General features: G+C 45.4%; 91 pseudogenes; all 91 read left to right on the top strand.

Annotated features, from left to right (window-relative positions):
* Positions 1-44: 44 nt before the first annotated feature.
* LOC140104386 (5S ribosomal RNA) lies at positions 45-163 on the top strand (annotated as a pseudogene).
* Positions 164-233: 70 nt separating this feature from the next.
* Positions 234-352, top strand: LOC140105541 (5S ribosomal RNA; annotated as a pseudogene).
* Positions 353-611: 259 nt separating this feature from the next.
* Positions 612-730, top strand: LOC140100685 (5S ribosomal RNA; annotated as a pseudogene).
* Positions 731-802: 72 nt separating this feature from the next.
* Positions 803-921, top strand: LOC140112838 (5S ribosomal RNA; annotated as a pseudogene).
* Positions 922-993: 72 nt separating this feature from the next.
* LOC140107069 (5S ribosomal RNA) lies at positions 994-1,112 on the top strand (annotated as a pseudogene).
* A 72-nt stretch (positions 1,113-1,184) lies between these two features.
* On the top strand, positions 1,185-1,303 carry LOC140112799 (5S ribosomal RNA; annotated as a pseudogene).
* Positions 1,304-1,373: 70 nt separating this feature from the next.
* LOC140103620 (5S ribosomal RNA) lies at positions 1,374-1,492 on the top strand (annotated as a pseudogene).
* A 72-nt stretch (positions 1,493-1,564) lies between these two features.
* Positions 1,565-1,683, top strand: LOC140105613 (5S ribosomal RNA; annotated as a pseudogene).
* Positions 1,684-1,942: 259 nt separating this feature from the next.
* LOC140090591 (5S ribosomal RNA) lies at positions 1,943-2,061 on the top strand (annotated as a pseudogene).
* Positions 2,062-2,322: 261 nt separating this feature from the next.
* Positions 2,323-2,441, top strand: LOC140105536 (5S ribosomal RNA; annotated as a pseudogene).
* A 70-nt stretch (positions 2,442-2,511) lies between these two features.
* On the top strand, positions 2,512-2,630 carry LOC140098015 (5S ribosomal RNA; annotated as a pseudogene).
* A 70-nt stretch (positions 2,631-2,700) lies between these two features.
* LOC140113171 (5S ribosomal RNA) lies at positions 2,701-2,819 on the top strand (annotated as a pseudogene).
* A 70-nt stretch (positions 2,820-2,889) lies between these two features.
* On the top strand, positions 2,890-3,008 carry LOC140100552 (5S ribosomal RNA; annotated as a pseudogene).
* A 72-nt stretch (positions 3,009-3,080) lies between these two features.
* Positions 3,081-3,199, top strand: LOC140092052 (5S ribosomal RNA; annotated as a pseudogene).
* Positions 3,200-3,269: 70 nt separating this feature from the next.
* LOC140105530 (5S ribosomal RNA) lies at positions 3,270-3,388 on the top strand (annotated as a pseudogene).
* A 72-nt stretch (positions 3,389-3,460) lies between these two features.
* LOC140107829 (5S ribosomal RNA) lies at positions 3,461-3,579 on the top strand (annotated as a pseudogene).
* Positions 3,580-3,651: 72 nt separating this feature from the next.
* LOC140092041 (5S ribosomal RNA) lies at positions 3,652-3,770 on the top strand (annotated as a pseudogene).
* Positions 3,771-3,842: 72 nt separating this feature from the next.
* On the top strand, positions 3,843-3,961 carry LOC140092030 (5S ribosomal RNA; annotated as a pseudogene).
* A 70-nt stretch (positions 3,962-4,031) lies between these two features.
* On the top strand, positions 4,032-4,150 carry LOC140104173 (5S ribosomal RNA; annotated as a pseudogene).
* Positions 4,151-4,220: 70 nt separating this feature from the next.
* LOC140100430 (5S ribosomal RNA) lies at positions 4,221-4,339 on the top strand (annotated as a pseudogene).
* A 72-nt stretch (positions 4,340-4,411) lies between these two features.
* On the top strand, positions 4,412-4,530 carry LOC140106712 (5S ribosomal RNA; annotated as a pseudogene).
* Positions 4,531-4,602: 72 nt separating this feature from the next.
* Positions 4,603-4,721, top strand: LOC140113444 (5S ribosomal RNA; annotated as a pseudogene).
* A 70-nt stretch (positions 4,722-4,791) lies between these two features.
* On the top strand, positions 4,792-4,910 carry LOC140098802 (5S ribosomal RNA; annotated as a pseudogene).
* Positions 4,911-4,982: 72 nt separating this feature from the next.
* LOC140092019 (5S ribosomal RNA) lies at positions 4,983-5,101 on the top strand (annotated as a pseudogene).
* A 70-nt stretch (positions 5,102-5,171) lies between these two features.
* Positions 5,172-5,290, top strand: LOC140113050 (5S ribosomal RNA; annotated as a pseudogene).
* Positions 5,291-5,360: 70 nt separating this feature from the next.
* LOC140099223 (5S ribosomal RNA) lies at positions 5,361-5,479 on the top strand (annotated as a pseudogene).
* Positions 5,480-5,740: 261 nt separating this feature from the next.
* On the top strand, positions 5,741-5,859 carry LOC140105520 (5S ribosomal RNA; annotated as a pseudogene).
* Positions 5,860-5,929: 70 nt separating this feature from the next.
* Positions 5,930-6,048, top strand: LOC140091997 (5S ribosomal RNA; annotated as a pseudogene).
* A 70-nt stretch (positions 6,049-6,118) lies between these two features.
* On the top strand, positions 6,119-6,237 carry LOC140104164 (5S ribosomal RNA; annotated as a pseudogene).
* A 70-nt stretch (positions 6,238-6,307) lies between these two features.
* LOC140098757 (5S ribosomal RNA) lies at positions 6,308-6,426 on the top strand (annotated as a pseudogene).
* Positions 6,427-6,496: 70 nt separating this feature from the next.
* Positions 6,497-6,615, top strand: LOC140105514 (5S ribosomal RNA; annotated as a pseudogene).
* Positions 6,616-6,687: 72 nt separating this feature from the next.
* LOC140113069 (5S ribosomal RNA) lies at positions 6,688-6,806 on the top strand (annotated as a pseudogene).
* A 72-nt stretch (positions 6,807-6,878) lies between these two features.
* Positions 6,879-6,997, top strand: LOC140091986 (5S ribosomal RNA; annotated as a pseudogene).
* A 70-nt stretch (positions 6,998-7,067) lies between these two features.
* Positions 7,068-7,186, top strand: LOC140104161 (5S ribosomal RNA; annotated as a pseudogene).
* A 70-nt stretch (positions 7,187-7,256) lies between these two features.
* LOC140106588 (5S ribosomal RNA) lies at positions 7,257-7,375 on the top strand (annotated as a pseudogene).
* Positions 7,376-7,445: 70 nt separating this feature from the next.
* On the top strand, positions 7,446-7,564 carry LOC140100308 (5S ribosomal RNA; annotated as a pseudogene).
* Positions 7,565-7,636: 72 nt separating this feature from the next.
* LOC140096818 (5S ribosomal RNA) lies at positions 7,637-7,755 on the top strand (annotated as a pseudogene).
* A 70-nt stretch (positions 7,756-7,825) lies between these two features.
* On the top strand, positions 7,826-7,944 carry LOC140098791 (5S ribosomal RNA; annotated as a pseudogene).
* Positions 7,945-8,016: 72 nt separating this feature from the next.
* LOC140091975 (5S ribosomal RNA) lies at positions 8,017-8,135 on the top strand (annotated as a pseudogene).
* Positions 8,136-8,205: 70 nt separating this feature from the next.
* On the top strand, positions 8,206-8,324 carry LOC140113049 (5S ribosomal RNA; annotated as a pseudogene).
* Positions 8,325-8,394: 70 nt separating this feature from the next.
* On the top strand, positions 8,395-8,513 carry LOC140090470 (5S ribosomal RNA; annotated as a pseudogene).
* Positions 8,514-8,774: 261 nt separating this feature from the next.
* LOC140105507 (5S ribosomal RNA) lies at positions 8,775-8,893 on the top strand (annotated as a pseudogene).
* Positions 8,894-8,963: 70 nt separating this feature from the next.
* LOC140091964 (5S ribosomal RNA) lies at positions 8,964-9,082 on the top strand (annotated as a pseudogene).
* A 70-nt stretch (positions 9,083-9,152) lies between these two features.
* LOC140104158 (5S ribosomal RNA) lies at positions 9,153-9,271 on the top strand (annotated as a pseudogene).
* Positions 9,272-9,341: 70 nt separating this feature from the next.
* On the top strand, positions 9,342-9,460 carry LOC140098746 (5S ribosomal RNA; annotated as a pseudogene).
* A 70-nt stretch (positions 9,461-9,530) lies between these two features.
* LOC140105502 (5S ribosomal RNA) lies at positions 9,531-9,649 on the top strand (annotated as a pseudogene).
* Positions 9,650-9,721: 72 nt separating this feature from the next.
* LOC140113148 (5S ribosomal RNA) lies at positions 9,722-9,840 on the top strand (annotated as a pseudogene).
* A 72-nt stretch (positions 9,841-9,912) lies between these two features.
* LOC140091952 (5S ribosomal RNA) lies at positions 9,913-10,031 on the top strand (annotated as a pseudogene).
* A 72-nt stretch (positions 10,032-10,103) lies between these two features.
* Positions 10,104-10,222, top strand: LOC140094631 (5S ribosomal RNA; annotated as a pseudogene).
* A 70-nt stretch (positions 10,223-10,292) lies between these two features.
* On the top strand, positions 10,293-10,411 carry LOC140104154 (5S ribosomal RNA; annotated as a pseudogene).
* Positions 10,412-10,481: 70 nt separating this feature from the next.
* Positions 10,482-10,600, top strand: LOC140100187 (5S ribosomal RNA; annotated as a pseudogene).
* Positions 10,601-10,672: 72 nt separating this feature from the next.
* LOC140103462 (5S ribosomal RNA) lies at positions 10,673-10,791 on the top strand (annotated as a pseudogene).
* A 70-nt stretch (positions 10,792-10,861) lies between these two features.
* LOC140100064 (5S ribosomal RNA) lies at positions 10,862-10,980 on the top strand (annotated as a pseudogene).
* A 72-nt stretch (positions 10,981-11,052) lies between these two features.
* LOC140096807 (5S ribosomal RNA) lies at positions 11,053-11,171 on the top strand (annotated as a pseudogene).
* Positions 11,172-11,241: 70 nt separating this feature from the next.
* Positions 11,242-11,360, top strand: LOC140098780 (5S ribosomal RNA; annotated as a pseudogene).
* A 72-nt stretch (positions 11,361-11,432) lies between these two features.
* Positions 11,433-11,551, top strand: LOC140091930 (5S ribosomal RNA; annotated as a pseudogene).
* A 70-nt stretch (positions 11,552-11,621) lies between these two features.
* Positions 11,622-11,740, top strand: LOC140113048 (5S ribosomal RNA; annotated as a pseudogene).
* Positions 11,741-11,810: 70 nt separating this feature from the next.
* LOC140090348 (5S ribosomal RNA) lies at positions 11,811-11,929 on the top strand (annotated as a pseudogene).
* Positions 11,930-12,190: 261 nt separating this feature from the next.
* Positions 12,191-12,309, top strand: LOC140105495 (5S ribosomal RNA; annotated as a pseudogene).
* Positions 12,310-12,379: 70 nt separating this feature from the next.
* On the top strand, positions 12,380-12,498 carry LOC140112738 (5S ribosomal RNA; annotated as a pseudogene).
* Positions 12,499-12,570: 72 nt separating this feature from the next.
* On the top strand, positions 12,571-12,689 carry LOC140113454 (5S ribosomal RNA; annotated as a pseudogene).
* Positions 12,690-12,950: 261 nt separating this feature from the next.
* Positions 12,951-13,069, top strand: LOC140104089 (5S ribosomal RNA; annotated as a pseudogene).
* A 72-nt stretch (positions 13,070-13,141) lies between these two features.
* On the top strand, positions 13,142-13,260 carry LOC140100141 (5S ribosomal RNA; annotated as a pseudogene).
* Positions 13,261-13,330: 70 nt separating this feature from the next.
* On the top strand, positions 13,331-13,449 carry LOC140091919 (5S ribosomal RNA; annotated as a pseudogene).
* A 70-nt stretch (positions 13,450-13,519) lies between these two features.
* On the top strand, positions 13,520-13,638 carry LOC140091908 (5S ribosomal RNA; annotated as a pseudogene).
* A 72-nt stretch (positions 13,639-13,710) lies between these two features.
* LOC140110983 (5S ribosomal RNA) lies at positions 13,711-13,829 on the top strand (annotated as a pseudogene).
* Positions 13,830-13,899: 70 nt separating this feature from the next.
* LOC140091897 (5S ribosomal RNA) lies at positions 13,900-14,018 on the top strand (annotated as a pseudogene).
* A 72-nt stretch (positions 14,019-14,090) lies between these two features.
* On the top strand, positions 14,091-14,209 carry LOC140091886 (5S ribosomal RNA; annotated as a pseudogene).
* A 72-nt stretch (positions 14,210-14,281) lies between these two features.
* On the top strand, positions 14,282-14,400 carry LOC140091875 (5S ribosomal RNA; annotated as a pseudogene).
* A 72-nt stretch (positions 14,401-14,472) lies between these two features.
* On the top strand, positions 14,473-14,591 carry LOC140094608 (5S ribosomal RNA; annotated as a pseudogene).
* Positions 14,592-14,852: 261 nt separating this feature from the next.
* On the top strand, positions 14,853-14,971 carry LOC140101591 (5S ribosomal RNA; annotated as a pseudogene).
* Positions 14,972-15,043: 72 nt separating this feature from the next.
* Positions 15,044-15,162, top strand: LOC140100130 (5S ribosomal RNA; annotated as a pseudogene).
* A 70-nt stretch (positions 15,163-15,232) lies between these two features.
* On the top strand, positions 15,233-15,351 carry LOC140091864 (5S ribosomal RNA; annotated as a pseudogene).
* Positions 15,352-15,421: 70 nt separating this feature from the next.
* Positions 15,422-15,540, top strand: LOC140105835 (5S ribosomal RNA; annotated as a pseudogene).
* A 70-nt stretch (positions 15,541-15,610) lies between these two features.
* On the top strand, positions 15,611-15,729 carry LOC140091853 (5S ribosomal RNA; annotated as a pseudogene).
* Positions 15,730-15,801: 72 nt separating this feature from the next.
* LOC140091841 (5S ribosomal RNA) lies at positions 15,802-15,920 on the top strand (annotated as a pseudogene).
* A 262-nt stretch (positions 15,921-16,182) lies between these two features.
* On the top strand, positions 16,183-16,301 carry LOC140110994 (5S ribosomal RNA; annotated as a pseudogene).
* A 70-nt stretch (positions 16,302-16,371) lies between these two features.
* LOC140100198 (5S ribosomal RNA) lies at positions 16,372-16,490 on the top strand (annotated as a pseudogene).
* Positions 16,491-16,751: 261 nt separating this feature from the next.
* Positions 16,752-16,870, top strand: LOC140091830 (5S ribosomal RNA; annotated as a pseudogene).
* Positions 16,871-16,942: 72 nt separating this feature from the next.
* Positions 16,943-17,061, top strand: LOC140113486 (5S ribosomal RNA; annotated as a pseudogene).
* A 261-nt stretch (positions 17,062-17,322) lies between these two features.
* On the top strand, positions 17,323-17,441 carry LOC140091808 (5S ribosomal RNA; annotated as a pseudogene).
* Positions 17,442-17,511: 70 nt separating this feature from the next.
* Positions 17,512-17,630, top strand: LOC140105865 (5S ribosomal RNA; annotated as a pseudogene).
* A 72-nt stretch (positions 17,631-17,702) lies between these two features.
* LOC140113452 (5S ribosomal RNA) lies at positions 17,703-17,821 on the top strand (annotated as a pseudogene).
* Positions 17,822-18,082: 261 nt separating this feature from the next.
* On the top strand, positions 18,083-18,201 carry LOC140104083 (5S ribosomal RNA; annotated as a pseudogene).
* Positions 18,202-18,273: 72 nt separating this feature from the next.
* LOC140100119 (5S ribosomal RNA) lies at positions 18,274-18,392 on the top strand (annotated as a pseudogene).
* A 70-nt stretch (positions 18,393-18,462) lies between these two features.
* LOC140091797 (5S ribosomal RNA) lies at positions 18,463-18,581 on the top strand (annotated as a pseudogene).
* A 70-nt stretch (positions 18,582-18,651) lies between these two features.
* LOC140091785 (5S ribosomal RNA) lies at positions 18,652-18,770 on the top strand (annotated as a pseudogene).
* A 261-nt stretch (positions 18,771-19,031) lies between these two features.
* Positions 19,032-19,150, top strand: LOC140105481 (5S ribosomal RNA; annotated as a pseudogene).
* Positions 19,151-19,220: 70 nt separating this feature from the next.
* On the top strand, positions 19,221-19,339 carry LOC140091774 (5S ribosomal RNA; annotated as a pseudogene).
* A 72-nt stretch (positions 19,340-19,411) lies between these two features.
* LOC140113451 (5S ribosomal RNA) lies at positions 19,412-19,530 on the top strand (annotated as a pseudogene).
* Positions 19,531-19,791: 261 nt separating this feature from the next.
* LOC140101580 (5S ribosomal RNA) lies at positions 19,792-19,910 on the top strand (annotated as a pseudogene).
* Positions 19,911-19,914: the final 4 nt, after the last annotated feature.

Raw genomic sequence — 19,914 nt, 5'->3', positions numbered from 1 at the left:
TTCTCTATGAGATAGTAAAAGAAGGTTCAAATAGAAAAGCTGCTGTCAACGGCCATTCTAAGCTGAATGTGCCTGCTCTCGTCAGATTGCAGCAGCAATGCAGCTTAAGGCTTGGCAAGTACCAGCATGGGAGACTGGCTGGGAATCCCAAGTTCCGTTGACCTTTTTGAACCTGAAAATTGTGTTAGTTTCTCTATGAGATAGTAAAAGAAGGTTCAAATTGAACAGCTGCTGTCAACGGCCATTCTAAGCTGAATGTGCCTGCTCTCGTCAGATCGCAGCAGCAATGCAGCTTAAGGCTTGGCAAGTACCAGCATGGGAGACTGGCTGGGAATCCCAAGTTCCATTGACCTTTTTGAACCTCAAAATTGTGTTAGTTTCTCTATGAGATAGTAAAAGAAGGTTCAAATTGAACAGCTGCTGTCAACGGCCATTCTAAGCTGAATGTGCCTGCTCTTGTCAGATCGCAGCAGCAATGCAGCTTAAGGCTTGGCAAGTACCAGAATGGGAGACTGGCTGGGAATCCCAAGGTACAATGACCTTTTTGAACCTGAAAATTGTGTTAGTTTCTCTATGAGATAGTAAAAGAAGGTTCAAATTGAACAGCTGCTGTCAACGGCCATTCTAAGCTGAATGTGCCTGCTCTCATCAGATCGCAGCAGCAATGCAGCTTAAGGCTTGGCAAGTACCAGCATGGGAGACTGGCTGGGAATCCCAAGTTCCGTTGACCTTTTTGAACCTGAAGATTGTGTTAGTTTCTCTGTCAAAGATGGTAAAAGAAGGTTCAAATTGAACAGCTGCTGTCAACGGCCTTTCTAAGCTGAATGTGCCTGCTCTCGTCAGATCGCAGCAGCAATGCAGCTTAAGGCTTGGCAAGTACCAGAATGGGAGACTGGCCGGGAATCCCAAGTTCCATTGACCTTTTTGAACCTGAAAATTGTATTAGTTTCTCTGTCAAAGATGGTAAAAGAAGGTTCAAATTGAACAGCTGCTGTCAACAGCCATTCTAAGCTGAATGTGCCTGCTCTCGTCAGATCGCAGCAGCAATGCAGCTTAAGGCTTGGCAAGTACCAGCATGGGAGACTGGCTGGGAATCCCAAGTTCCGTTGACCTTTTTGAACCTGAAGATTGTGTTAGTTTCTCTGTCAAAGATGGTAAAAGAAGGTTCAAATTGAACAGCTGCTGTCAACGGCCATTCTAAGCTGAATGTGCCTGCTCTCGTTAGATCGCAGCAGCAATGCTGCTTAAGGCTTGGCAAGTACCAGCATGGAAGACTGGCTGGGAATCCCAAGTTCCGTTGACCTTTTTGAACCTGAAAATTGTGTTAGTTTCTCTATGAGATAGTAAAAGAAGGTTCAAATTGAACAGCTGCTGTCAACGGCCTTTCTAAGCTGAATGTGCCTGCTCTCGTCAGATCGCAGCAGCAATGCAGCTTAAGGCTTGGCAAGTACCAGCATGGGAGACTGGCTGGGAATCCCAAGTTCCGTTGACCTTTTTGAACCTGAAAATTGTATTAGTTTCTCTGTCAAAGATGGTAAAAGAAGGTTCAAATTGAACAGCTGCTGTCAACGGCCATTCTAAGCTGAATGTGCCTGCTCTCGTCAGATCACAGCAGCAATGCAGCTTAAGGCTTGGCAAGTACCAGCATGGGAGACTGGCTGGGAATCCCAAGTTCCGTTGACCTTTTTGAACCTGAAAACTGTGTTAGTTTCTCTATGAGATAGTAAAAGAAGGTTCAAATTGAACAGCTGCTGTCAACGGCCATTCTAAGCTGAATGTGCCTGCTCTCGTCAGATCACAGCAGCAATGCAGCTTAAGGCTTGGCAAGTACCAGCATGGGACACTGGCTGGGTATCCCAAGTTCCGTTGACCTTTTTGAACCTGAAAATTGTGTTAGTTTCTCTATGAGATAGTAAAAGAAGGTTCAAATTGAACAGCTGCTGTCAACGGCCATTCTAAGCTGAATGTGCCTGCTCTCATCAGATCGCAGCAGCAATGCAGCTTAAGGCTTGGCAAGTACCAGCATGGGAGACTGGCTGGGAATTCCAAGTTCCGTTGACCTTTTTGAACCTGAAAATTGTGTTAGTTTCTCTGTCAAAGATGGTAAAAGAAGGTTCAAATTGAACAGCTGCTGTCAACGGCCATTCTAAGCTGAATGTGCCTGCTCTCGTCAGATCGCAGCAGCAATGCAGCTTAAGGCTTGGCAAGTACCAGCATGGGAGACTGGCTTGGAATCCCAAGTTACAATGACCTTTTTGAACCTGAAAATTGTATTAGTTTCTCTATGAGATAGTAAAAGAAGGTTCAAATTGAACAGCTGCTGTCAACGGCCATTCTAAGCTGAATGTGCCTGCTCTCGTCAGATCGCAGCAGCAATGCAGCTTAAGGCTTGGCAAGTACCAGCATGGGAGACTGGCTGGGAATCCCAAGTTCCATTGACCTTTTTGAACCTGAAAATTGTGTTAGTTTCTCTATGAGATAGTAAAAGAAGGTTCAAATTGAACAGCTGCTGTCAACGGCCATTCTAAGCTGAATGTGCCTGCTCTCGTCAGATCGCAGCAGCAATGCAGCTTAAGGCTTGGCAAGTACCAGCATGAGAGATTGGCTGGGAATCCCAAGTTCCGTTGACCTTTTTGAACCTGAAAATTGTGTTAGTTTCTCTATAAGATAGTAAAAGAAGGTTCAAATTGAAAAGCTGCTGTCAACGGCCATTCTAAGCTGAATGTGCCTGCTCTCGTCAGATCGCAGCAGCAATGCAGCTTTTGGCTTGGCAAGTACCAGCATGGGAGACTGGCTGGGAATCCCAATTTCCGTTGACCTTTTTGAACCTGAAAATTGTGTTAGTTTCTCTATGAGATAGTAAAAGAAGGTTCAAATTGAACAGCTGCTGTCAACGGCCATTCTAAGCTGAATGTGCCTGCTCTCATCAGATCGCAGCAGCAATGCAGCTTAAGGCTTGGCAAGTACCAGCATGGGAGACTGGCTGGGAATCCCAAGTTCCGTTGACCTTTTTGAACCTGAAAATTGTATTAGTTTCTCTGTCAAAGATGGTAAAAGAAGGTTCAAATTGAACAGCTGCTGTCAACGGCCATTCTAAGCTGAATGTGCCTGCTCTCGTCAGATCGCAGCAGCAATGCAGCTTAAGGCTTGGCAAGTACCAGCATGGGAGACTGGCTGGGAATCCCAAGTTCCGTTGACCTTTTTGAACCTGAAAATTGTGTTAGTTTCTCTATGAGATAGTAAAAGAAGGTTCAAATTGAACAGCTGCTGTCAACGGCCATTCTAAGCTGAATGTGCCTGCTCTCGTCAGATCGCAGCAGCAATGCAGCTTAAGGCTTGGCAAGTACCAGCATGGGAGACTGGCTGGGAATCCCAAGTTCCATTGACCTTTTTGAACCTGAAAATTGTGTTAGTTTCTCTGGCACAGATGGTAAAAGAAGGTTCAAATTGAACAGCTGCTGTCAACGGCCATTCTAAGCTGAATATGCCTGCTCTCGTCAGATCGCAGCAGCAATGCAGCTTAAGGCTTGGCAAGTACCAGCATGGGAGACTGGCTGGAAATCCCAAGTTCCGTTGACCTTTTTGAACCTGAAAATTGTGTAAGTTTTCATGTCAAAGATGGTAAAAGAAGGTTCAAATTTAACAGCTGCTGTCAACGGCCATTCTAAGCTGAATGTGCCTGCTCTCGTCAGATCGCAGCAGCAATGCAGCTTAAGGCTTGGCAAGTACCAGCATGGGAGACTGGCTGGGAATCCCAAGTTCCGTTGACCTTTTTGAACCTGAAAATTGTATTAGTTTCTCTGTCAAAGATGGTAAAAGAAGGTTCAAATTGAACAGCTGCTGTCAACGGCCATTCTAAGCTGAATGTGCCTGCTCTCGTCAGATCGCAGCAGCAATGCAGCTTAAGGCTTGGCAAGTACCAGCATGGGAGACTGGCTGGGAATCCCAAGTTCCGTTGACCTTTTTGAACCTGAAAATTGTGTTAGTTTCTCTATAAGATAGTAAAAGAAGGTTCAAATTGAAAAGCTGCTGTCAACGGCCATTCTAAGCTGAATGTGCCTGCTCTCGTCAGATCGCAGCAGCAATGCAGCTTATGGCTTGGCAAGTACCAGCATGGGAGACTGGCTGGGAATCCCAAGTTCCGTTGACCTTTTTGAACCTGAAAATTGTGTTAGTTTCTCTATGAGATAGTAAAAGAAGGTTCAAATTGAACAGCTGCTGTCAACGGCCATTCTAAGCTGAATGTGCCTGCTCTCATCAGATCGCAGCAGCAATGCAGCTTAAGGCTTGGCAAGTACCAGCATGGGAGACTGGCTGGGAATCCCAAGTTCCGTTGACCTTTTTGAACCTGAAAATTGTATTAGTTTCTCTGTCAAAGATGGTAAAAGAAGGTTCAAATTGAACAGCTGCTGTCAACGGCCATTCTAAGCTGAATGTGCCTGCTCTCGTCAGATCGCAGCAGCAATGCAGCTTAAGGCTTGGCAAGTACCAGAATGGGAGACTGGCTGGGAATCCCAAGTTCCGTTGACCTTTTTGAACCTGAAGATTGTGTTAGTTTCTCTGTCAAAGATGGTAAAAGAAGGTTCAAATTGAACAGCTGCTGTCAACAGCCATTCTAAGCTGAATGTGCCTGCTCTCGTTAGATCACAGCAGCAATGCAGCTTAAGGCTTGGCAAGTACCAGCATGGGAGACTGGCTGGGAATCCCAAGTTCCGTTGACCTTTTTGAACCTGAAAATTGTGTTAGTTTCTCTATGAGATAGTAAAAGAAGGTTCAAATTGAACAGCTGCTGTCAACGGCCTTTCTAAGCTGAATGTGCCTGCTCTCGTCAGATCGCAGCAGCAATGCAGCTTAAGGCTTGGCAAGTACCAGAATGGGAGACTGGCTGGGAATCCCAAGTTCCGTTGACCTTTTTGAACCTGAAAATTGTATTAGTTTCTCTGTCAAAGATGGTAAAAGAAGGTTCAAATTGAACAGCTGCTGTCAACGGCCATTCTAAGCTGAATGTGCCTGCTCTCGTCAGATCGCAGCAGCAATGCAGCTTAAGGCTTGGCAAGTACCAGCATGGGAGACTGGCTGGGAATCCCAAGTTCCGTTGACCTTTTTGAACCTGAAAACTGTGTTAGTTTCTCTATGAGATACTAAAAGAAGGTTCAAATTGAACAGCTGCTGTCAACGGCCATTCTAAGCTGAATGTGCCTGCTCTCGTCAGATCACAGCAGCAATGCAGCTTAAGGCTTGGCAAGTACCAGCATGGGAGACTGGCTGGGTATCCCAAGTTCCGTTGACCTTTTTGAACCTGAAAATTGTGTTAGTTTCTCTATGAGATAGTAAAAGAAGGTTCAAATTGAACAGCTGCTGTCAACGGCCATTCTAAGCTGAATGTGCCTGCTCTCATCAGATCGCAGCAGCAATGCAGCTTAAGGCTTGGCAAGTACCAGCATGGGAGACTGGCTGGGAATTCCAAGTTCCATTGACCTTTTTGAACCTGAAAATTGTGTTAGTTTCTCTGTCAAAGATGGTAAAAGAAGGTTCAAATTGAACAGCTGCTGTCAACGGCCATTCTAAGCTGAATGTGCCTGCTCTCGTCAGATCGCAGCAGCAATGCAGCTTAAGGCTTGGCAAGTACCAGCATGGGAGACTGGCTTGGAATCCCAAGTTACAATGACCTTTTTGAACCTGAAAATTGTATTAGTTTCTCTATGAGATAGTAAAAGAAGGTTCAAATTGAACAGCTGCTGTCAACGGCCATTCTAAGCTGAATGTGCCTGCTCTCGTCAGATCGCAGCAGCAATGCAGCTTAAGGCTTGGCAAGTACCAGCATGGGAGACTGGCTGGGAATCCCAAGTTCCATTGACCTTTTTGAACCTGAAAATTGTGTTAGTTTCTCTATGAGATAGTAAAAGAAGGTTCAAATTGAACAGCTGCTGTCAACGGCCATTCTAAGCTGAATGTGCCTGCTCTCGTCAGATCGCAGCAGCAATGCAGCTTAAGGCTTGGCAAGTACCAGCATGGGAGACTGGCTGGGAATCCCAAGTTCCGTTGACCTTTTTGAACCTGAAAATTGTGTTAGTTTCTCTATAAGATAGTAAAAGAAGGTTCAAATTGAAAAGCTGCTGTCAACGGCCATTCTAAGCTGAATGTGCCTGCTCTCGTCAGATCGCAGCAGCAATGCAGCTTATGGCTTGGCAAGTACCAGCATGGGAGACTGGCTGGGAATCCCAAGTTCCGTTGACCTTTTTGAACCTGAAAATTGTGTTAGTTTCTCTATGAGATAGTAAAAGAAGGTTCAAATTGAACAGCTGCTGTCAACGGCCATTCTAAGCTGAATGTGCCTGCTCTCGTCGGATCGCAGCAGCAATGCAGCTTAAGGCTTGGCAAGTACCAGCATGGGAGACTGGCTGGGAATCCCAAGTTCCGTTGACCTTTTTGAACCTGAAAATTGTGTTAGTTTCTCTATGAGATAGTAAAAGAAGGTTCAAATTGAACAGCTGCTGTCAACGGCCATTCTAAGCTGAATGTGCCTGCTCTCGTCAGATCGCAGCAGCAATGCAGCTTAAGGCTTGGCAAGTACCAGCATGGGAGACTGGCTGGGAATCCCAAGTTCCATTGACCTTTTTGAACCTGAAAATTGTGTTAGTTTCCCTGTCAAAGATAGTAAAAGAAGGTTCAAATTGAACAGCTGCTGTCAACGGCCATTCTAAGCTGAATATGCCTGCTCTCGTCAGATCGCAGCAGCAATGCAGATTAAGGCTTGGCAAGTACCAGCATGGGAGACTGGCTGGAAATCCCAAGTTCCGTTGACCTTTTTGAACCTGAAAATTGTATTAGTTTCTCTGTCAAAGATGGTAAAAGAAGGTTCAAATTGAACAGCTGCTGTCAACGGCCATTCTAAGCTGAATGTGCCTGCTCTCGTCAGATCGCAGCAGCAATGCAGCTTAAGGCTTGGCAAGTACCAGCATGGGAGACTGGCTGGGAATCCCAAGTTCCGTTGACCTTTTTGAACCTGAAAATTGTGTTAGTTTCTCTATAAGATAGTAAAAGAAGGTTCAAATTGAAAAGCTGCTGTCAACGGCCATTCTAAGCTGAATGTGCCTGCTCTCGTCAGATCGCAGCAGCAATGCAGCTTATGGCTTGGCAAGTACCAGCATGGGAGACTGGCTGGGAATCCCAAGTTCCGTTGACCTTTTTGAACCTGAAAATTGTGTTAGTTTCTCTATGAGATAGTAAAAGAAGGTTCAAATTGAACAGCTGCTGTCAACGGCCATTCTAAGCTGAATGTGCCTGCTCTCATCAGATCGCAGCAGCAATGCAGCTTAAGGCTTGGCAAGTACCAGAATGGGAGACTGGCTGGGAATCCCAAGTTCCGTTGACCTTTTTGAACCTGAAAATTGTGTTAGTTTTTCTATGAGATAGTAAAAGAAGGTTCAAATTGAACAGCTGCTGTCAACGGCCATTCTAAGCTGAATGTGCCTGCTCTCATCAGATCGCAGCAGCAATGCAGCTTAAGGCTTGGCAAGTACCAGCATGGGAGACTGGCTGGGAATCCCAAGTTCCGTTGACCTTTTTGAACCTGAAGATTGTGTTAGTTTCTCTGTCAAAGATGGTAAAAGAAGGTTCAAATTGAACAGCTGCTGTCAACGGCCATTCTAAGCTGAATGTGCCTGCTCTCGTTAGATCGCAGCAGCAATGCAGCTTAAGGCTTGGCAAGTACCAGCATGGGAGACTGGCTGGGAATCCCAAGTTCCGTTGACCTTTTTGAACCTGAAAATTGTGTTAGTTTCTCTATGAGATAGTAAAAGAAGGTTCAAATTGAACAGCTGCTGTCAACGGCCTTTCTAAGCTGAATGTGCCTGCTCTCGTCAGATCGCAGCAGCAATGCAGCTTAAGGCTTGGCAAGTACCAGAATGGGAGACTGGCTGGGAATCCCAAGTTCCGTTGACCTTTTTGAACCTGAAAATTGTATTAGTTTCTCTGTCAAAGATGGTAAAAGAAGGTTCAAATTGAACAGCTGCTGTCAACGGCCATTCTAAGCTGAATGTGCCTGCTCTCGTCAGATCGCAGCAGCAATGCAGCTTAAGGCTTGGCAAGTACCAGCATGGGAGACTGGCTGGGAATCCCAAGTTCCGTTGACCTTTTTGAACCTGAAAACTGTGTTAGTTTCTCTATGAGATACTAAAAGAAGGTTCAAATTGAACAGCTGCTGTCAACGGCCATTCTAAGCTGAATGTGCCTGCTCTCGTCAGATCACAGCAGCAATGCAGCTTAAGGCTTGGCAAGTACCAGCATGGGAGACTGGCTGGGTATCCCAAGTTCCGTTGACCTTTTTGAACCTGAAAATTGTGTTAGTTTCTCTATGAGATAGTAAAAGAAGGTTCAAATTGAACAGCTGCTGTCAACGGCCATTCTAAGCTGAATGTGCCTGCTCTCATCAGATCGCAGCAGCAATGCAGCTTAAGGCTTGGCAAGTACCAGCATGGGAGACTGGCTGGGAATTCCAAGTTCCGTTGACCTTTTTGAACCTGAAAATTGTGTTAGTTTCTCTGTCAAAGATGGTAAAAGAAGGTTCAAATTGAACAGCTGCTGTCAACGGCCATTCTAAGCTGAATGTGCCTGCTCTCGTCAGATCGCAGCAGCAATGCAGCTTAAGGCTTGGCAAGTACCAGCATGGGAGACTGGCTTGGAATCCCAAGTTACAATGACCTTTTTGAACCTGAAAATTGTATTAGTTTCTCTATGAGATAGTAAAAGAAGGTTCAAATTGAACAGCTGCTGTCAACGGCCATTCTAAGCTGAATGTGCCTGCTCTCGTCAGATCGCAGCAGCAATGCAGCTTAAGGCTTGGCAAGTACCAGCATGGGAGACTGGCTGGGAATCCCAAGTTCCATTGACCTTTTTGAACCTGAAAATTGTGTTAGTTTCTCTATGAGATAGTAAAAGAAGGTTCAAATTGAACAGCTGCTGTCAACGGCCATTCTAAGCTGAATGTGCCTGCTCTCGTCAGATCGCAGCAGCAATGCAGCTTAAGGCTTGGCAAGTACCAGCATGGGAGACTGGCTGGGAATCCCAAGTTCCGTTGACCTTTTTGAACCTGAAAATTGTGTTAGTTTCTCTATAAGATAGTAAAAGAAGGTTCAAATTGAAAAGCTGCTGTCAACGGCCATTCTAAGCTGAATGTGCCTGCTCTCGTCAGATCGCAGCAGCAATGCAGCTTATGGCTTGGCAAGTACCAGCATGGGAGACTGGCTGGGAATCCCAAGTTCCGTTGACCTTTTTGAACCTGAAAATTGTGTTAGTTTCTCTATGAGATAGTAAAAGAAGGTTCAAATTGAACAGCTGCTGTCAACGGCCATTCTAAGCTGAATGTGCCTGCTCTCGTCGGATCGCAGCAGCAATGCAGCTTAAGGCTTGGCAAGTACCAGCATGGGAGACTGGCTGGGAATCCCAAGTTCCGTTGACCTTTTTGAACCTGAAAATTGTGTTAGTTTCTCTATGAGATAGTAAAAGAAGGTTCAAATTGAACAGCTGCTGTCAACGGCCATTCTAAGCTGAATGTGCCTGCTCTCGTCAGATCGCAGCAGCAATGCAGCTTAAGGCTTGGCAAGTACCAGCATGGGAGACTGGCTGGGAATCCCAAGTTCCATTGACCTTTTTGAACCTGAAAATTGTGTTAGTTTCCCTGTCAAAGATAGTAAAAGAAGGTTCAAATTGAACAGCTGCTGTCAACGGCCATTCTAAGCTGAATATGCCTGCTCTCGTCAGATCGCAGCAGCAATGCAGCTTAAGGCTTGGCAAGTACCAGCATGGGAGACTGGCTGGAAATCCCAAGTTCCGCTGACCTTTTTGAACCTGAAAATTGTGTAAGTTTTCATGTCAAAGATGGTAAAAGAAGGTTCAAATTTAACAGCTGCTGTCAACGGCCATTCTAAGCTGAATGTGCCTGCTCTCGTCAGATCGCAGCAGCAATGCAGCTTAAGGCTTGGCAAGTACCAGCATGGGAGACTGGCTGGGAATCCCAAGTTCCGTTGACCTTTTTGAACCTGAAAATTGTATTAGTTTCTCTGTCAAAGATGGTAAAAGAAGGTTCAAATTGAACAGCTGCTGTCAACGGCCATTCTAAGCTGAATGTTCCTGCTCTCGTCAGATCGCAGCAGCAATGCAGCTTAAGGCTTGGCAAGTACCAGCATGGGAGACTGGCTGGGAATCCCAAGTTCCGTTGACCTTTTTGAACCTGAAAATTGTGTTAGTTTCTCTATAAGATAGTAAAAGAAGGTTCAAATTGAAAAGCTGCTGTCAACGGCCATTCTAAGCTGAATGTGCCTGCTCTCGTCAGATCGCAGCAGCAATGCAGCTTATGGCTTGGCAAGTACCAGCATGGGAGACTGGCTGGGAATCCCAAGTTCCGTTGACCTTTTTGAACCTGAAAATTGTGTTAGTTTCTCTATGAGATAGTAAAAGAAGGTTCAAATTGAACAGCTGCTGTCAACGGCCATTCTAAGCTGAATGTGCCTGCTCTCATCAGATCGCAGCAGCAATGCAGCTTAAGGCTTGGCAAGTACCAGCATGGGAGACTGGCTGGGAATCCCAAGTTCCGTTGACCTTTTTGAACCTGAAAATTGTATTAGTTTCTCTGTCAAAGATGGTAAAAGAAGGTTCAAATTGAACAGCTGCTGTCAACGGCCATTCTAAGCTGAATGTGCCTGCTCTCGTCAGATCGCAGCAGCAATGCAGCTTAAGGCTTGGCAAGTACCAGAATGGGAGACTGGCTGGGAATCCCAAGTTCCATTGACCTTTTTGAACCTGAAAATTGTGTTAGTTTTTCTATGAGATAGTTAAAGAAGGTTCAAATTGAACAGCTGCTGTCAACGGCCATTCTAAGCTGAATGTGCCTGCTCTCATCAGATCGCAGCAGCAATGCAGCTTAAGGCTTGGCAAGTACCAGCATGGGAGACTGGCTGGGAATCCCAAGTTCCGTTGACCTTTTTGAACCTGAAGATTGTGTTAGTTTCTCTGTCAAAGATGGTAAAAGAAGGTTCAAATTGAACAGCTGCTGTCAACGGCCATTCTAAGCTGAATGTGCCTGCTCTCGTTAGATCGCAGCAGCAATGCAGCTTAAGGCTTGGCAAGTACCAGCATGGGAGACTGGCTGGGAATCCCAAGTTCCGTTGACCTTTTTGAACCTGAAAATTGTGTTAGTTTCTCTATGAGATAGTAAAAGAAGGTTCAAATTGAACAGCTGCTGTCAACGGCCTTTCTAAGCTGAATGTGCCTGCTCTCGTCAGATCGCAGCAGCAATGCAGCTTAAGGCTTGGCAAGTACCAGAATGGGAGACTGGCTGGGAATCCCAAGTTCCGTTGACCTTTTTGAACCTGAAAATTGTATTAGTTTCTCTGTCAAAGATGGTAAAAGAAGGTTCAAATTGAACAGCTGCTGTCAACGGCCATTCTAAGCTGAATGTGCCTGCTCTCGTCAGATCGCAGCAGCAATGCAGCTTAAGGCTTGGCAAGTACCAGCATGGGAGACTGGCTGGGAATCCCAAGTTCCGTTGACCTTTTTGAACCTGAAAACTGTGTTAGTTTCTCTATGAGATAGTAAAAGAAGGTTCAAATTGAACAGCTGCTGTCAACGGCCATTCTAAGCTGAATGTGCCTGCTCTCGTCAGATCACAGCAGCAATGCAGCTTAAGGCTTGGCAAGTACCAGCATGGGAGACTGGCTGGGTATCCCAAGTTCCGTTGACCTTTTTGAACCTGAAAATTGTGTTAGTTTCTCTATGAGATAGTAAAAGAAGGTTCAAATTGAACAGCTGCTGTCAACGGCCATTCTAAGCTGAATGTGCCTGCTCTCATCAGATCGCAGCAGCAATGCAGCTTAAGGCTTGGCAAGTACCAGCATGGGAGACTGGCTGGGAATTCCAAGTTCCGTTGACCTTTTTGAACCTGAAAATTGTGTTAGTTTCTCTGTCAAAGATGGTAAAAGAAGGTTCAAATTGAACAGCTGCTGTCAACGGCCATTCTAAGCTGAATGTGCCTGCTCTCGTCAGATCGCAGCAGCAATGCAGCTTAAGGCTTGGCAAGTACCAGCATGGGAGACTGGCTTGGAATCCCAAGTTACAATGACCTTTTTGAACCTGAAAATTGTATTAGTTTCTCTATGAGATAGTAAAAGAAGGTTCAAATTGAAAAGCTGCTGTCAACGGCCATTCTAAGCTGAATGTGCCTGCTCTCGTCAGATCGCAGCAGCAATGCAGCTTAAGGCTTGGCAAGTACCAGCATGGGAGACTGGCTGGGAATCCCAAGTTCCATTGACCTTTTTGAACCTGAAAATTGTGTTAGTTTCTCTATGAGATAGTAAAAGAAGGTTCAAATTGAACAGCTGCTGTCAACGGCCATTCTAAGCTGAATGTGCCTGCTTTCGTCAGATCGCAGCAGCAATGCATCTTAAGGCTTGGCAAGTACCAGCATGGGAGACTGGCTGGGAATCCCAAGTTCCGTTGACCTTTTTGAACCTGAAAATTGTGTTAGTTTCTCTGTCAAAAATGGAAAAAGAAGGTTCAAATTAAACAGCTGCTGTCAACGGCCATTCTAAGCTGAATGTGCCTGCTCTCGTCAGATCGCAGCAGCAATGCAGCTTAAGGCTTGGCAAGTACTAGCATGGGAGACTGGCTGGGAATCCCAAGTTCCGTTGACCTTTTTGAACCTGAAGATTGTGTTAGTTTCCCTGTCAAAGATAGTAAAAGAAGGTTCAAATTGAACAGCTGCTGTCAATGGCCATTATAAGCTGAATGTGCCTGCTCTCATCAGATCGCAGCAGCAATGCAGCTTAAGGCTTGGCAAGTACCAGCATGGGAGAATGGCTGGGAATCCCAAGTTCCGTTGAACTTTTTGAACCTGAAAATTGTGTTAGTTTCTCTATGAGATAGTAAAAAAAGGTTCAAATTGAACAGCTGCTTTCAACGGCCATTCTAAGCTGAATGTGCCTGCTCTCGTCAGATCGCAGCAGCAATGCAGCTTAAGGCTTGGCAAGTACCAGCATGGGAGACTGGCTGGGAATCCCAAGTTCTGTTGACCTTTTTGAATCTGAAAATTGTGTTAGTTTCTCTGTCAAAGATGGTAAAAGAAGGTTCAAATTGAACAGCTGCTGTCAACGGCCATTCTAAGCTGAATGTGCCTGCTCTCGTCAGATCGCAGCAGAAATGCAGCTTAAGGCTTGGCAAGTACCAGCATGGGAGACTGGCTGGGAATCCCAAGTTCCGTTGACCTTTTTGAACCTGAAAATTGTGTTAGTTTCTCTATGAGATAGTAAAAGAAGGTTCAAATTGAACAGCTGCTGTCAACGGCCATTCTAAGCTGAATGTGCCTGCTCTCGTCAGATCGCAGCAGCAATGCAGCTTAAGGCTTGGCAAGTACCAGCATGGGAGACTGGCTGGGAATCCCAAGTTCCGTTGACCTTTTTGAACCTGAAAATTGTGTTAGTTTCTCAATGAGATAGTAAAAGAAGGTTCAAATTGAACACCTGCTGTCAACGGCCATTCTAAGCTGAATGTGCCTGCTCTCGTCAGATCGCAGCAGCAATGCAGCTTAAGGCTTGGCAAGTACCAGCATGGGAGACTGGCTGGGAATCCCAAGTTCCGTTGACCTTTTTGAACCTGAAAATTGTGTTAGTTTCCCTGTCAAAGATAGTAAAAGAAGGTTCAAATTGAACAGCTGCTGTCAATGGCCATTATAAGCTGAATGTGCCTGCTCTCATCAGATCGCAGCAGCAATGCAGCTTAAGGCTTGGCAAGTACCAGCATGGGAGACTGGCTGGGAATCCCAAGTTCCGTTGACCTTTTTGAACCTGAAAATTGTGTTAGTTTCTCTATGAGATAGTAAAAGAAGGTTCAAATTGAACAGCTGCTGTCAACGGCCATTCTAAGCTGAATGTGCCTGCTCTCGTCAGATCGCAGCAGCAATGCAGCTTAAGGCTTGGCAAGTACCAGCATGGGAGACTGGCTGGGAATCCCAAGTTCCGTTGACCTTTTTGAACCTGAAAATTGTGTTAGTTTCCCTGTCAAAGATAGTAAAAGAAGGTTCAAATTGAACAGCTGCTGTCAACGGCCATTCTAAGCTGAATGTGCCTGCTCTCGTCAGATCGCAGCAGCAATGCAGCTTAAGGCTTGGCAAGTACCAGCATGGGAGACTGGCTGGGAATCCCAAGTTCCGTTGACCTTTTTGAACCTGAAAATTGTATTAGTTTCTCTGTCAAAGATGGTAAAAGAAGGTTCAAATTGAACAGCTGCTGTCAACGGCCATTCTAAGCTGAATGTGCCTGCTCTCGTCAGATCGCAGCAGCAATGCAGCTTAAGGCTTGGCAAGTACCAGCATGGGAGACTGGCTGGGAATCCCAAGTTCCGTTGACCTTTTTGAACCTGAAAATTGTGTTAGTTTCTCTGTCAAAGATGGAAAAAGAAGGTTCAAATTAAACAGCTGCTGTCAACGGCCATTCTAAGCTGAATGTGCCTGCTCTCGTCAGATCGCAGCAGCAATGCAGCTTAAGGCTTGGCAAGTACTAGCATGGGAGACTGGCTGGGAATCCCAAGTTCTGTTGACCTTTTTGAACCTGAAGATTGTGTTAGTTTCCCTGTCAAAGATAGTAAAAGAAGGTTCAAATTGAACAGCTGCTGTCAATGGCCATTATAAGCTGAATGTGCCTGCTCTCATCAGATCGCAGCAGCAATGCAGCTTAAGGCTTGGCAAGTACCAGCATGGGAGAATGGCTGGGAATCCCAAGTTCCGTTGAACTTTTTGAACCTGAAAATTGTGTTAGTTTCTCTATGAGATAGTAAAAAAAGGTTCAAATTGAACAGCTGCTTTCAACGGCCATTCTAAGCTGAATGTGCCTGCTCTCGTCAGATCGCAGCAGCAATGCAGCTTAAGGCTTGGCAAGTACCAGCATGGGAGACTGGCTGGGAATCCCAAGTTCCGTTGACCTTTTTGAATCTGAAAATTGTGTTAGTTTCTCTGTCAAAGATGGTAAAAGAAGGTTCAAATTGAACAGCTGCTGTCAACGGCCATTCTAAGCTGAATGTGCCTGCTCTCGTCAGATCGCAGCAGAAATGCAGCTTAAGGCTTGGCAAGTACCAGCATGGGAGACTGGCTGGGAATCCCAAGTTCCGTTGACCTTTTTGAACCTGAAAATTGTGTTAGTTTCTCTATGAGATAGTAAAAGAAGGTTCAAATTGAACAGCTGCTGTCAACGGCCATTCTAAGCTGAATGTGCCTGCTCTCGTCAGATCGCAGCAGCAATGCAGCTTAAGGCTTGGCAAGTACCAGCATGGGAGACTGGCTGGGAATCCCAAGTTCCGTTGACCTTTTTGAACCTGAAAATTGTGTTAGTTTCTCTATGAGATAGCAAAAGAAGGTTCAAATTGAACAGCTGCTGTCAACGGCCATTCTAAGCTGAATGTGCCTGCTCTCGTCAGATCGCAGCAGCAATGCAGCTTAAGGCTTGCCAAGTACCAGCATGGGAGACTGGCTGGGAATCCCAAGTTCCGTTGACCTTTTTGAACCTGAAAATTGTGTTAGTTTCTCAATGAGATAGTAAAAGAAGGTTCAAATTGAACACCTGCTGTCAACGGCCATTCTAAGCTGAATGTGCCTGCTCTCGTCAGATCGCAGCAGCAATGCAGCTTAAGGCTTGGCAAGTACCAGCATGGGAGACTGGCTGGGAATCCCAAGTTCCGTTGACCTTTTTGAACCTGAAAATTGTGTTAGTTTCCCTGTCAAAGATGGTAAAAGAAGGTTCAAATTTAACAGCTGCTGTCAACGGCCATTCTAAGCTGAATGTGCCTGCTCTCGTCAGATCGCAGCAGCAATGCAGCTTAAGGCTTGGCAAGTACCAGCATGGGAGACTGGCTGGGAATCCCAAGTTCCGTTGACCTTTTTGAACCTGAAAATTGTGTTAGTTTCTCTATGAGATAGTAAAAGAAGAAGGTTCAAATTGAACAGCTGCTGTCAACGGCCATTCTAAGCTGAATGTGCCTGCTCTCGTCAGATCAGAGCAGCAATGCAGCTTAAGGCTTGGCAAGTACCAGCATGGGAGACTGGCTGGGAATCCCAAGTTCCGTTGACCTTTTTGAACCTGAAAATTGTGTTAGTTTCTCTATGAGATAGTAAAAGAAGGTTCAAATTGAACAGCTGCTGTCAACGGCCATTCTAAGCTGAATGTGCCTGCTCTCGTCAGATCGCAGCAGCAATGCAGCTTAAGGCTTGGCAAGTACCAGCATGGGAGAATGGCTGGGAATCCCAAGTTCCGTTGACCTTTTTGAACCTGAAAATTGTGTTAGTTTCTCTATGAGATAGTAAAAAAAGGTTCAAATTGAACAGCTGCTTTCAACGGCCATTCTAAGCTGAATGTGCCTGCTCTCGTCAGATCGCAGCAGCAATGCAGCTTAAGGCTTGGAAAGTACCAGCATGGGAGACTGGCTGGGAATCCCAAGTTCCGTTGACCTTTTTGAACCTGAAAATTGTGTTAGTTTCTCTGTCAAAGATGGAAAAAGAAGGTTCAAATTGAACAGCTGCTGTCAACGGCCATTCTAAGCTGAATGTGCCTGCTCTCGTCAGATCGCAGCAGCAATGCAGCTTAAGGCTTGGCAAGTACCAGCATGGGAGACTGGCTTGGAATCCCAAGTTACAATGACCTTTTTGAACCTGAAAATTGTATTAGTTTCTCAATGAGATAGTAAAAGAAGGTTCAAATTGAACACCTGCTGTCAACGGCCATTCTAAGCTGAATGTGCCTGCTCTCGTCAGATCGCAGCAGCAATGCAGCTTAAGGCTTGGCAAGTACCAGCATGGGAGACTGGCTGGGAATCCCAAGTTCCGTTGACCTTTTTGAACCTGAAAATTGTGTTAGTTTCTCTGTCAAAGATGGAAAAAGAAGGTTCAAATTAAACAGCTGCTGTCAACGGCCATTCTAAGCTGAATGTGCCTGCTCTCGTCAGATCGCAGCAGCAATGCAGCTTAAGGCTTGGCAAGTACCAGCATGGGAGACTGGCTGGGAATTCCAAGTTCCGTTGACCTTTTTGAACCTGAAAATTGTGTTAGTTTCTCTGTCAAAGATGGTAAAAGAAGGTTCAAATTGAACAGCTGCTGTCAATGGCCATTCTAAGCTGAATGTGCCTGCTCTCGTCAGATCGCAGCAGCAATGCAGCTTAAGGCTTGGCAAGTACCAGCATGGGAGACTGGCTTGGAATCCCAAGTTACAATGACCTTTTTGAACCTGAAAATTGTATTAGTTTCTCTATGAGATAGTAAAAGAAGGTTCAAATTGAAAAGCTGCTGTCAACGGCCATTCTAAGCTGAATGTGCCTGCTCTCGTCAGATCGCAGCAGCAATGCAGCTTAAGGCTTGGCAAGTACCAGCATGGGAGACTGGCTGGGAATCCCAAGTTCCGTTGACCTTTTTGAACCTGAAAATTGTGTTAGTTTCTCTATGAGATAGTAAAAGAAGGTTCAAATTGAACAGCTGCTGTCAACGGCCATTCTAAGCTGAATGTGCCTGCTCTCGTCAGATCGCAGCAGCAATGCATCTTAAGGCTTGGCAAGTACCAGCATGGGAGACTGGCTGGGAATCCCAAGTTCCGTTGACCTTTTTGAACCTGAAAATTGTGTTAGTTTCTCTGTCAAAAATGGAAAAAGAAGGTTCAAATTAAACAGCTGCTGTCAACGGCCATTCTAAGCTGAATGTGCCTGCTCTCGTCAGATCGCAGCAGCAATGCAGCTTAAGGCTTGGCAAGTACTAGCATGGGAGACTGGCTGGGAATCCCAAGTTCCGTTGACCTTTTTGAACCTGAAGATTGTGTTAGTTTCCCTGTCAAAGATAGTAAAAGAAGGTTCAAATTGAACAGCTGCTGTCAATGGCCATTATAAGCTGAATGTGCCTGCTCTCATCAGATCGCAGCAGCAATGCAGCTTAAGGCTTGGCAAGTACCAGCATGGGAGAATGGCTGGGAATCCCAAGTTCCGTTGAACTTTTTGAACCTGAAAATTGTGTTAGTTTCTCTATGAGATAGTAAAAAAAGGTTCAAATTGAACAGCTGCTTTCAACGGCCATTCTAAGCTGAATGTGCCTGCTCTCGTCAGATCGCAGCAGCAATGCAGCTTAAGGCTTGGCAAGTACCAGCATGGGAGACTGGCTGGGAATCCCAAGTTCTGTTGACCTTTTTGAATCTGAAAATTGTGTTAGTTTCTCTGTCAAAGATGGTAAAAGAAGGTTCAAATTGAACAGCTGCTGTCAACGGCCATTCTAAGCTGAATGTGCCTGCTCTCGTCAGATCGCAGCAGAAATGCAGCTTAAGGCTTGGCAAGTACCAGCATGGGAGACTGGCTGGGAATCCCAAGTTCCGTTGACCTTTTTGAACCTGAAAATTGTGTTAGTTTCTCTATGAGATAGTAAAAGAAGGTTCAAATTGAACAGCTGCTGTCAACGGCCATTCTAAGCTGAATGTGCCTGCTCTCGTCAGATCGCAGCAGCAATGCAGCTTAAGGCTTGGCAAGTACCAGCATGGGAGACTGGCTGGGAATCCCAAGTTCCGTTGACCTTTTTGAACCTGAAAATTGTGTTAGTTTCTCAATGAGATAGTAAAAGAAGGTTCAAATTGAACACCTGCTGTCAACGGCCATTCTAAGCTGAATGTGCCTGCTCTCGTCAGATCGCAGCAGCAATGCAGCTTAAGGCTTGGCAAGTACCAGCATGGGAGACTGGCTGGGAATCCCAAGTTCCGTTGACCTTTTTGAACCTGAAAATTGTGTTAGTTTCCCTGTCAAAGATAGTAAAAGAAGGTTCAAATTGAACAGCTGCTGTCAACGGCCATTCTAAGCTGAATGTGCCTGCTCTCGTCAGATCGCAGCAGCAATGCAGCTTAAGGCTTGGCAAGTACCAGCATGGGAGACTGGCTTGGAATCCCAAGTTACAATGACCTTTTTGAACCTGAAAATTGTATTAGTTTCTCTATGAGATAGTAAAAGAAGGTTCAAATTGAAAAGCTGCTGTCAACGGCCATTCTAAGCTGAATGTGCCTGCTCTCGTCAGATCGCAGCAGCAATGCAGCTTAAGGCTTGGCAAGTACCAGCATGGGAGACTGGCTGGGAATCCCAAGTTCCATTGACCTTTTTGAACCTGAAAATTGTGTTAGTTTCTCTATGAGATAGTAAAAGAAGGTTCAAATTGAACAGCTGCTGTCAACGGCCATTCTAAGCTGAATGTGCCTGCTCTCGTCAGATCGCAGCAGCAATGCAGCTTAAGGCTTGGCAAGTACCAGCATGGGAGACTGGCTGGGAATCCCAAGTTCCGTTGACCTTTTTGAACCTGAAAATTGTGTTAGTTTCTCTGTCAAAAATGGAAAAAGAAGGTTCAAATTAAACAGCTGCTGTCAACGGCCATTCTAAGCTGAATGTGCCTGCTCTCGTCAGATCGCAGCAGCAATGCAGCTTAAGGCTTGGCAAGTACTAGCATGGGAGACTGGCTGGGAATCCCAAGTTCCGTTGACCTTTTTGAACCTGAAGATTGTGTTAGTTTCCCTGTCAAAGATAGTAAAAGAAGGTTCAAATTGAACAGTTGCTGTCAATGGCCATTATAAGCTGAATGTGCCTGCTCTCATCAGATCGCAGCAGCAATGCAGCTTAAGGCTTGGCAAGTACCAGCATGGGAGAATGGCTGGGAATCCCAAGTTCCGTTGAACTTTTTGAACCTGAAAATTGTGTTAGTTTCTCTATGAGATAGTAAAAAAAGGTTCAAATTGAACAGCTGCTTTCAACGGCCATTCTAAGCTGAATGTGCCTGCTCTCGTCAGATCGCAGCAGCAATGCAGCTTAAGGCTTGGCAAGTACCAGCATGGGAGACTGGCTGGGAATCCCAAGTTCCGTTGACCTTTT

The sequence above is a fragment of the Engystomops pustulosus genome, chromosome 1 (assembly GCF_040894005.1).
Source record: "Engystomops pustulosus chromosome 1, aEngPut4.maternal, whole genome shotgun sequence".
Classification (NCBI taxonomy): Eukaryota; Metazoa; Chordata; class Amphibia; order Anura; family Leptodactylidae; genus Engystomops; species Engystomops pustulosus.
Note: the sequence above shows the minus strand (reverse complement) of the source record. Positions and strands in the feature narration are given on the sequence as shown.